Source organism: Gossypium arboreum, chromosome 9 (genome assembly GCF_025698485.1).
Source record: "Gossypium arboreum isolate Shixiya-1 chromosome 9, ASM2569848v2, whole genome shotgun sequence".
NCBI classification, from domain to species: Eukaryota; Viridiplantae; Streptophyta; class Magnoliopsida; order Malvales; family Malvaceae; genus Gossypium; species Gossypium arboreum.
In genome coordinates this window covers 70429998-70441120 of record NC_069078.1, presented here as the reverse complement: position 1 = coordinate 70441120, position 11123 = coordinate 70429998, and the positions used below count along the sequence as shown (strand labels likewise).

The following is an 11123-nucleotide window of genomic DNA, read 5'->3' as shown; positions in this document are numbered from 1 at the left end:
ATGTTTAAATAGTTAGTATGTACTAAAAAAATATTATAAGCTACATTTAATTAGCAGTAACAATTTAGCTAGGAAATATTGCATCAATCAAACCGCCAACAAATTAATGGTTAGAATTATTAATAAAGCCTTTAAATGGGGAAAAATTCAAAAAGTTGACCGAAGGGCAAAACTCACAATGTACACAGAGTTAGAGACTACAACATTAATCAAACTAATTAGTGGTTCGAATTATTAATAAAGCAAGAAGGAAACTGAGAGAAACAATATGTGAAAAGTACTTGTTAGGCTCCAGTTTCTGATATCTGCTTTCATTTGAAAATATTCATGTAGAACCGGGGGCCAACCGATGATGCAAGCTACAAGAATTAGCAATAAGAAAGTTGCGCAAAATATCTATCTACAAAAGGAAAGAGAGAAGAAAAAGAAAATAGTAAGAGTTAACCATGTTAAGAGACATAGTGCAACACCTTTCTTTTGAAATGAAAAAGATATTTGTTTAGTAGCCATGTAATTTAAAAAATAATTTTGTAATGAGCTTCAATTTAACAAAAAAAAATTAACAGTATTAATTGCTGCACTTAAATTTTGAAATTTGAAAAATAGATAAACTAAATTCCACAAAATAAAAATACACGGCTAAATTCCTATTTTTCGAAAACGTACAAGTACTATATAAGTTATGCGCTAGCAAACACCTAACTTCCTTGTTCTACTTCACAGTGGGTGTCAAAATCATTTTTTTGAAAACGGGAATCGACTTTGGTTGAAAGCGAAGATTAAAATGGGAGTCGCCACCGATCTTTATTAGGTGTGATCGGATCACCTTTATTTTAATAAAACATTTTAGTTTACTAAAACGGTATTTTTGGTCTACGAAACTCGAGAGAATGGGTTCGGGAGTCGGTTACGTACGAGGAAGGATTAACACCCTCGTCACGCCCAAAATCGGTACCAAATTGATTAGTTAGTGTTTAAATGTCGAAAGTTAAAAATCAGGAACGGATTTAAAATACGATCCTTCTTTATTAATGTTGATTTTAAAAATGCTTGAGTTAGACCGAAAAGAGTGTTAAAGACTCTCTCGTCTCGAAGTAATAAAACGTTACATCCCGTGAGTTACGACACGACATTTTGCACTCTCGAGAATAAGTTTGCCTTTAATTTTTATTGGAATTCCGTGTATTTTAAAACTCGAAAAGATATTTGGCTATTTAGGATCAATGAGAAAAACGAAACCCCGTAAGTTAAGGCATAATTCTTCGATGTTCCAAAACGCGAAACATTGCCTTATTTTGAAATTTTTATTTTTGAATAATAGCGAGTATGATATTTAAACGACGTGCGCTATTTTGCTTGGATTAAAATAAAAAGATTTAATTTGGATAAACATGTTGGGATTAAATTCATGATACAATGATACGAAAATAAAAATAGAGTAATGAGCGTGGACAATAGTACATGAATTCAACATTACACAAGTGAATGACAATAATACAAACAAAAATACGATATCAACGAATTAAAATACACAATAGCAATAATCACACAACATACATTATTTTTAATACCAATCAATAAACATAGAAATGAAGCAATAATACAAAATAACTTAAAACAAATAATAAGATAATTTTAAATAAATAATATATATACATATAAAAGGTTTAAAATAAATACCATAAAAGCAATTTAAAGTAAATAATACAAAACAATTTAAAATAAAAAGTCTAAAATAAATAATACGTAAAAGGAAATTTAAAATAAATAATATACATAAAATAAAATAAAAGTTTAACATAAATAATATAAAAAAATAAATAATGTATAAAGAATTTAAGATAAACAAAAATTGAAAATTGAAAATAAATAATCCATATAAAAGAAAGTTTAAGAATAAACATTATATATAAATTTATAATAATAAGCAATTCAAAATAATATATAAAAAGATTTTAAAATAAATAAAAAAGTAATTTGGAGTAATTAATATATATAAAATAATTCAAAATAACATGTATTAAAAACAGTTTAAAATGAATATTTATATAAAAATTTAAAGTGAATAATATATAAAATAGTTAAAAAATAACAAAAATATTTAAAATAAACAATGTAAAACGGTTTAAAATAACTAATATAAAAGGTTTAAAAGAAATAATATATAAAATAGTTTAAACTACATTATGTACATAAACTTAAAATATATAATATGTAAAAGTTTAAAATAAATAATGTATATAAAAACTTAAAATAAGTAATATGTAAAATAATTTAAAATAATATGTAATAAAACCGTTTAAGGTAACTAGTTAAAAATATATATACACATAACTTAAAATAATACAACTTGAAATGAATATTATAAATCAATTTTAAATAAATGATACATAAAATAGTTTAAGAGAACTAATATGTAAAAAAATCTAAAATAAATAATATATAAAACTGTTTAAAATAAAATATACGTCTTAAAAAATAAATAAGCAATATATATAAAACAGTTTGATATTAGAAGGTTAAGGATTGAATTAAAAATGAAATAAAATTAAAGAGACGAATTTAAAAAAAAGAAAGCAAATAGGGCTCAAATGGAACGTGCGCAAAGAAAGAGGGACCGATTGGGAGAATATCCCAGCCCTTATATGCACCGTTTCAACATGGACCCAAATGTAATAAAAAATAAATTATGCGGCTAGATTTATAAAAATAAATAAAGTAAAAGAAAGGGCGAAATTGTAGCGCGCACAAAGGCGGAGGAACCTCGTGCATAAATATCCCAATAATGGGAAACACGCGGATCCCCCCTGGGTACTGGTCGGGTCGCGCGGGTAGAGGCCCTATACGGTGCCGTTTTGGGCACTAGGACTTGGGTGCGAAACGGCACCGTTTTAAGTCCCTATTTAAATCAAATTTTATTTTTTAATTTGCTTTTCTCTTTTAAATAAGGCAAAAGAAAACAACCCCCTTTTTTCCATTCATTTGCTCTGCTAGGGTTTATAAAACCCATCATCGCACCATTACCAAACCGCCTTGGCTCACCGCGGACAGTGGTCGGAGCCACACCAAGACTGAATTCAGGTAAGTTTTCTCCTTTCCCTTTCTTCTTATTTTATTTTTTTTAAATCGATTTGAAATAAAAAAAAGGGAAAACCGAAAAAGAAAAAAAGAAAAGAAAAATGAAATCAACCTTTCTTTTAACTTCTATTTTGTTCTTTTTATTTATTGATGGTGCGTAAAAAGTTTGTGAAAAAAAGAAGAAGAAGAAGCTACAATGAGAAGGTTGTGGCTTTTAAAGTTAAGTTACAAGACTATTCTTTTTCTTTTTTTGTCTTTTTGCTCTTGTTTCTTCTGCTACTTGCGTGTGCCTTTTGCTTGCATATTGCAGGTGGTTGTTAGAGGCGTGCGATGCAGGTGATAGGTGAGCCGAGTGGCGGTGGTGGCGCACATGAGGGGCTGAGCGGCGGCTGCAATGCTAGGGTTCCTTCACTTCTTTTTTTCTGCTGAAAATGTTTTGGGTTAATGGGGCTAGGGTTTAGGTTATTTGGGCCTGTTGGGCTTGTTGGGTTTGGATAGTTTAGGCCTGGATTTAATATGTAAATGGACACTTATTTTGGGATTGTTTTATTATTTGTTTGGGTTTTATTATTGTGGTCTAGGCCCGGGTCAAAATTGGCCATTACAGTGGGTACATAACAATGAAAAATCAATCCATGCATCAAAGTTCTATCACGTTATATAATTTTAATTATTTCTAGCTGTAGCAACAAGAACAATGAAATTCAAACTTGCATGTATTCTTTTGGAATTCTATGTTTCAGAATAATACCTTCAAAAGTGGGTGCCAGAAAAGCTGCCTACCACGAGCCACGGTAGAGAAGGAATTCCACTTGCATAATGTCTTACTTTCATGGCAGGAAAGACAAGGAATTCCACTGGTTATCTGATATTTTCATATCATTGCTCATTTTTTGGCAAGGGAGACCCGAACGGAAGAGAAGAATGTTCCAACTTGTTTGCTTTTCTCATCAAGCAAATTACACGAACGTATGCTGTCTATGTATACTTAGTACAGTGGAGCTTGGTGCTGTACATGCGCTCCTCGTTATACTCTTCATAAACTCTGAAAGTGGAGTTATTATAGTTTTGTCTTCAATGCAACAACTACAATTGCAACTAGTAGTTTATATGAAGTTACAAATATCAATCAAAGAATTCTTTACACATGACTCCTCTGTTTCCAATGTTCTACCAGCAATTTTACAAGAACATAATCCATGACAAGTGATGAAACCACTCTGAATCTTGAATTATGATGGCATGAATCTAAGTTCGTCTATAACTAGAATACACGGGTATGATGTACATCTATATCAATATATAATACATGGGCATGATACTTCAGAAACTCCAAGATTCCCAAAACCAAGTCATTGATGTAACAAAACCTAAATGCCTCCCACTTATTGGCATGATATAAATCACCAGCCCAATTTATAGTAATATCACATAACTGATTGTTTAATCTTCTTGCAGCATCTGCCAGCCATGACAATCAATTGCAACTGAAAATACACATATCAAATTAAGAGAAACAGCCCACCATATCAGAATTTACCTATTGTCCCACCAGCATAAATTTGACAAAATTCAAACAAGTTTTCAAACACAGGGCAGTCCTTCTCCAAGATTGTCTGGGAAGAAGAAAATAGAAAAATATGGAAATCAAACTCCAAACCCATATACATCAGAAAAAGCATAACCTAATCCTTTCTACATATGATATTTGCATGTTTATTGGAACGGGCAAAATAAAGATGACAATTTTGATAGAGAATTTCTAAGAGGGGAAAGAATAAAATAGACAGTGAAGGGAAGAATACCAACAATAATAGCTGATAATTGATCGGAGCCTCGCCGTTCCCACAATTGCTGGGCTGCACAGTGGGAGACGTACGCATTTCTTTGGAAAGCTCCGCCTTCGACATCGATTTCTCTATATTTTCCAGCACACGCAAATCCGCCACACCCAAAATCCAAAAACAGAGAGTATTCTATGCATTTTATGGAAAACCCAAGAAGATTTTCGTCTGAATGATGAGTGGAAATGGAAGGAGATTTTCGTCTGAAAAAAAAAAGCTATTACGAGAGCCATTGAATAGGCATTCAGCGTCTGACCTTCTGAATGGTTATACAACGTTTACGCGTAATAGAGCCCGCACGGAATAGCTATTCGGCGGTCAAATTTCAACCAAACAACGGGTCACTGTAGCGCGTGGAATAGGGGCAGAATGGAATGGCCATTCCGTCGAACCAAACATGCTGTAAAAGTTTAGTTACCCATATGAAAGACTAAACTAACAAACATAAAAGTGCAGAACATGGAAGCCATTAAAGAAAAGCTTAAGAAAAATGTAAGAGTGTGGATTTTTTATGCAATAGAACTTAAAAGGAAATGTAAAAAGAAGCATATTACATAAAAATCTAAAGCAAGAAATATAAAAGGAAAATCTTTAATAGATTTAATGTAAACGAAACTGAAATGCATTAATATAAAGCTAAAAATGTCTTTACAAACAAAGTAAAAGGACTAAAGTTGCAAATGAACCTAAGCGACAGTGTTAACTAACTTAACTAACTATAAGAGAAAGAAGAAAAATGTAAAAAAAAAATCTTATATAGCTATGGAAGATAAAGAAAATGAAAACCCTAGAAAAGTAGAAGAAAACTAAGAGAAATTAAAGCTAAACTAAGCCTAAGTGTGTGTATTCTCTCTCCTCAACCAAATTTGGTTGTTTTTAGCAATCAATTTTTTACCCTGTTTGTGCCCAAAATGTCCTTGAATGAGCCTTCAATGATTGGTGATTCGGTTGGACAAAGACTATTATTGGAGCCATTTTTTGTCCCTTGACGATGTGGGTGCGCAATACCTAAGGATTGGATATCGTGATACCGTTGACAAACTTAACTTAGGTTACTTCTTGGGCGAGTGGGTATCGCGATACCAATAGAAGATATGGTGATACCACTGTAAGGTGGTCCAAACTTGGGACCTATTGAAGGTATCGTAATACCTTCTCCTTTGGTGATGTTCTCGTTCGATTCTAGCCATCAACACGTCCTTACAACACTCAATCACATGTTAGGCCCCCAATGATACTATTGGTCAATTAACGTCTCAAAATAAGTAAAAAAAGGCATTTACACTTATTAAATCAAAATCCTAAAAACTACTTAAACGACATTTTTTTGCTTGAGAACAAGCTCCTCATGTCGAGAAAGCCTAATTTGCTATATCAAATTATGACAGATCAATTGTTCCACGAACACTCCTTCATTAATGAAGTCATTCGAGAACACACTTTTTACATCCATTTGAAATAGTTTGATATCTAAGTAAGTTACAACCATGAGTAAGAGTTTGATTGCTTCGAGCGTGCTACAGATTAAAGTTGTCCGATTCTAACCTTAACTCACTACAGGAAAATAGGGCTTTAGCGGCGTTTTATCAAAAAACGTTGCAAAAATTGTAAAACACATAGCAATAGCGGCGTTTTAGTAAAAAATGCCGCGAAAAATAGAGCATTAGCGGCGCTTTTGGCAAAACGCCGCTAAAAACCAGAGCATTAGCGCGCTTTTGGCAAAACGCTGCTAAAAACCAGAGCATTAGCGACGCTTTTGGAAAAACACCGCGAAAAAACCAGAGCATTAGCGGCGCTTTTGGAAAAACGCCGCTAAAAACCAGAGCATTAGCGGCGCTTTTGGAAAAACGCCGCGAAAAAACCAGAGCATTAGCGGCGCTTTTGGAAAAACGCCGCTAAAAGTCATATAACCCCTAAACCCAAAAAAATCATAAACACTAATCTATAACCCCTAAAATAATAATTATTAAAATTTATGGTTATACAATATATTAAATATTTTCTTATATAATCGTAAAAGAGATAGTATTGAATTTAAAATATCGAATTAATTATCATTATAGTTTATGGTTTATGGTTTAAGATATATGGTTTAGGTTTAAGGTTTATGAGTTAACTATGGTTTAAGATATATGGTTTAGTGTTTAAGGTTTAGGAGTTAACTAGTATTTGAAGGTTTATGATGAATTATGGGTTTAGGGATTATGATTAATTAGGTTTAATGGTTAGGGTTAGAGTTTAAGGTGTAAGGGTTTGGGGTTAAGGGTTAAGGGTTTAGAGTTTAATGTTTATGGGATAGGGGTTAAGAGGTTTAGGGTTTAGATTAATTAGTATTTTTTAATTTATATATTAAATGATTTCTTATATAATTGTAAAAGAGATACATTACACCAAAACAAGTTTTAAGAGGATAGGGGTTAAGAGGTTTAGGGTTTAGATTAATTAGTATTTTTTAATTTATATATTAAATGATTTCTTATATAATTGTAAAAAAGATACATTACACCAAAACAAGTTTTAAGAGGATAGGGTTAGGCGTTAAGGGGATAAGGGTTAGGCGTTAAGGGATAGGGGTTAGGGTTTATGGTTTATGAGTTAATATTTTAAGGTTTATGGATTCGGTTTATGGATTATGTGTTGGGTTTAAGGTTTAGGGGTTATGTGTTAAGGGTTTAGGTTTTAAGGGTTAATGGATATGGGTTATGGGCTTAGGGTTTAGGATTTAGGATTTAGGGATAAAGGTTAGAGGTTTAGGGTTTAGATTAATTAGTATTATTTAATTTATATATTAAACGATTTCTTATATAATTGTAAAAGAAATAATATTAATCTTAATATATTAAAATTATATTTATAGTTTAAATTATTTAAGAGATAATAGATAAACTTTATATATATATTATTAAATATTAACTATCATTAATTAATTATTATGGCTTCCAAATTATAACAAATAAAATAAATATGAAAATTAAGAGATTAGTGGCGTTTTAAAAAACACCACAAAAAACACTATTATATAACAAATAAAAATAAATATGAAAATTAAAGATTAGTGGCGTTTTAAAAAACGCATACAAAAACACTATAATAAAAATAAATATGAAAATTAAGAGATTAGTGGCGTTTTTTTAAAAAACGCCACAAAAAACACTATGAAAACGACATCGTCTTTTTTTCTTAAATTTCATCTTCTTGTCTCATGCCCGACACTTAGCCATTTCCCCCAAAATCCCAAAACAGATATCCCAAACGTTTAGCCATTTCCAGCAAAACCCCAAAATTGATTTCCCCAATTCTCTACATTTCCCCTAATCCTTAAATTTCCCCCAAAATCCCTAAGTTTTTTTTAATAGTTCTTCGTTTAAGTAAAGCCCTTATATTTAAAAAAAATTCAATTTTTTTCAGGTATTAGGGAAAGCGATTCGACCAGGTTTTTCAGCATCTAGAGTTTTTGTCAATGTTGGAGAAGAGGTAAATATTCGATTAATTCATGCTTATAGTTGAATGAGAGAAATGAGTGATGTCAAAGTTGAGAAACCAGACGATGAACAGCCGCAAGAAAGCAGCAAATTCCTAATGCAACCTGCAACAGTGTACCACAGCAGCAGGAAATAGGGATTCATAATATCGTGAAAGAAACTAGATCTTCTTCTTGTCGTCTAAATGATCAGAATAAGATTATCAGAAATAGAGGGTGTTTAATTAATCCATTAGGGTTCCCATATAGGTCTCGAATGCAGGTTTTGGCTGCAGATGCACCATCAGGAAGTGGAGAGTTGCTCATAATGAATGATTTACCTGTTTACAAGAGAGGGAGGAACAAAATACAAGAAGCCATTGAAGAGGCTGAGCAAAAGAAGAGGAAGAATGAGATCAAAATAGAATTTCATTTGCAAAATCTCGAGCAGTCTCTCAAAAGGTATGTGTGCTTGAGAGTAGTAGAATCTAGAATACATTTAAACTTAGCCAAGTTGTTCCATACAGTCATATCTAGAAGGCAAGATGTATATATATGCAAGCATACTAGTCGAAAATTACAATTCTTCCTTTCTTTTCTGTTTTATTAGTAGAGTGAAACGGAACTTAGTTCTTCGATTTTAATTTCCACAGATGTAACTGTTTTCCTATACTAAGGCTGCGATCTTGTTTTGAAGGAGCATACAAGATTTCTGGAAGAAAAAGTGGAGCAATTGAGAAATGAGAATGCACTTTTAAAGAAATTACTTTCCCTGGTGAGAGACCTCATGTTTCTTCTTGGCAAGTGGCAAGAAACTGAGAAAATATACAATATTTTCCTTATTTGCTATGTATTACTTATTGATTTTTGGCCTTTCTCATCTTGCATGTGGATCAGAAAGTTGCAGCAGCTGAGAGACTCCCAGAGGTACTGATTTTATATGTCCAATGAACTTAATATCCATATATCAAACTTTTCAAAGGAAAGAAATGCATCCCTCCAATTTATCAGATATTGTCTAGATCTTGTAAACAATCACCTTTTTTTGCATCATCATGTATTATACCAGTGTTATCTCACATCGATTAAATTTTAAATTGTTTAAAGTTTTAAATTGCACCGTATGCTAAAAGGGTAATTGTATTAATTTCTTCTATTGTATGTATAGGAAAGAGAAGTGATGCAAAGGAAAAAGGCAAAACAGTGTTTAGAACCTAAGAACAAAGACACATAGGAGCAGCTATATATGGAGACTAATGAGGAGGTTTAAGCTCATCAAGATCAATGGTGGTGGTGAGACCGAGTGACAATATGGGATGACATAGTTTCATTTTTAAGACATTATAGGATTTCCGTTATACATCAAATATATATAAAGAAAAGCTTTTGTTTGCCTTCATCGACTGGCTTTCAAAATATAATAAAGATAATTAGATTTGCAAAGGAGCTAAAGATAGATCACGCCATCTGTAAAGTTTTGATAATTTATATATTACTATTGCTCGCAAAAAACATGGCAATGGCATGGATGCTACAAGGGCATAATGTCCGGCACTATGGATCGGTTCAAGAAGGTATCTAAACAAGTTTTACGCTACTATTTTAACTTCATGTTTATTTAATTCAGTTTCGATAAAATTGGTGAATATTATGAGGTCAGCTTGCTTTATAGGTCTTCGAGAAGAAGTCCAACAGGAAAATAATGGGGGTATGTATATCTGATTCTAACATTAATTTTATTTGAATAAGGGGATACTACTGCTTGGAGACACGATATGTTTGCAAGTGGAGACACGATATAACTGCATAATTTGGCTTTTCTGACAAAACTTTACCTGAACAACCTTAGCTTTAAGGTTCCATTTCCAGACATTCATGGCGGTGCAATCTTTTTTATTTAATAAAACCATTTTTTTGGTGAAATATTAAGAACAATATAATACTAGTAGTCTGTATAACATAGCATTAGTTAAAAGAGAAAGGTTGATTGCAACCTTTAACCGTTGCTTTTTGTGTGCACTTCATAACTGTTGCTTTGTCTTTCGAGTTTTAGAGGGAAGTTATATGTTTATGTAACACTTCATTTTCTGATTTAACTTACATGTAGCTTTGGATTATGTCTTCATTGTTCTACCCACACTCTTTTCCTTACATGTAGTGGGAATTTATTGATATACTTTGTCACTTACTTATGTATCTTGGCTGTTGGGAATTTAACATTTCTAGCTTCAGCACTTAGCAAAACCTGTCACATTTTAATTACAAAATTCTTTGTATGCAGTAGACATTATGAAGTGGAACCAAATATGATTCGAAAAGTACAGATTTGTGAGTTACTAGAGCCGACAATAACAAGCATAGCTCACGATTAGAGGTGTTGTTGGCGAGATTCAACTTAGAATTAAGCATGTTGTTAATAGATTTTATATTTGTTCAAATTCAGCTTGATTTGAAATATGCACTTAAAATTTTGTCTAAACTCATCTTAAGTCTATTTTATTTTATTTTTTAAAAATGCTATTTTATATTTAATCTAATATTTAGTATTTTATGTATTTTTCATTCATTAAATTTTTATGTATAGTCATTTTTTTTAATGCTTACATTATATTATTATATATTACTATAAATCTTATTGGTAAAATTTTGCTATCTGTCTTGTATTATGTATAAATTTACATACTTGTCCATTTTTGTGAACAACAGGAGTATTTGCTCATGTATTAAAGGATTGGTCGCAG

General features: G+C 31.7%; 2 long non-coding RNA genes across 2 annotated transcripts; one reads left to right on the top strand and one right to left on the bottom strand.

Moving 5' to 3' along the window:
• Positions 1-2888: 2888 nt before the first annotated feature.
• LOC108454822 (uncharacterized) lies at positions 2889-3742 on the top strand. The gene is made up of 2 exons (XR_001866777.2): positions 2889-3081; positions 3244-3742. It is a non-coding gene; the product is annotated as an uncharacterized LOC108454822 (long non-coding RNA).
• Positions 3469-5465, bottom strand: LOC108454821 (uncharacterized). Its single transcript, XR_008270768.1, has 2 exons — positions 4884-5465; positions 3469-4694 (listed from the first exon to the last, which is right to left on the bottom strand). It is a non-coding gene; the product is annotated as an uncharacterized LOC108454821 (long non-coding RNA).
• Between the last annotated feature and the right edge of the window lie 5658 nt (positions 5466-11123).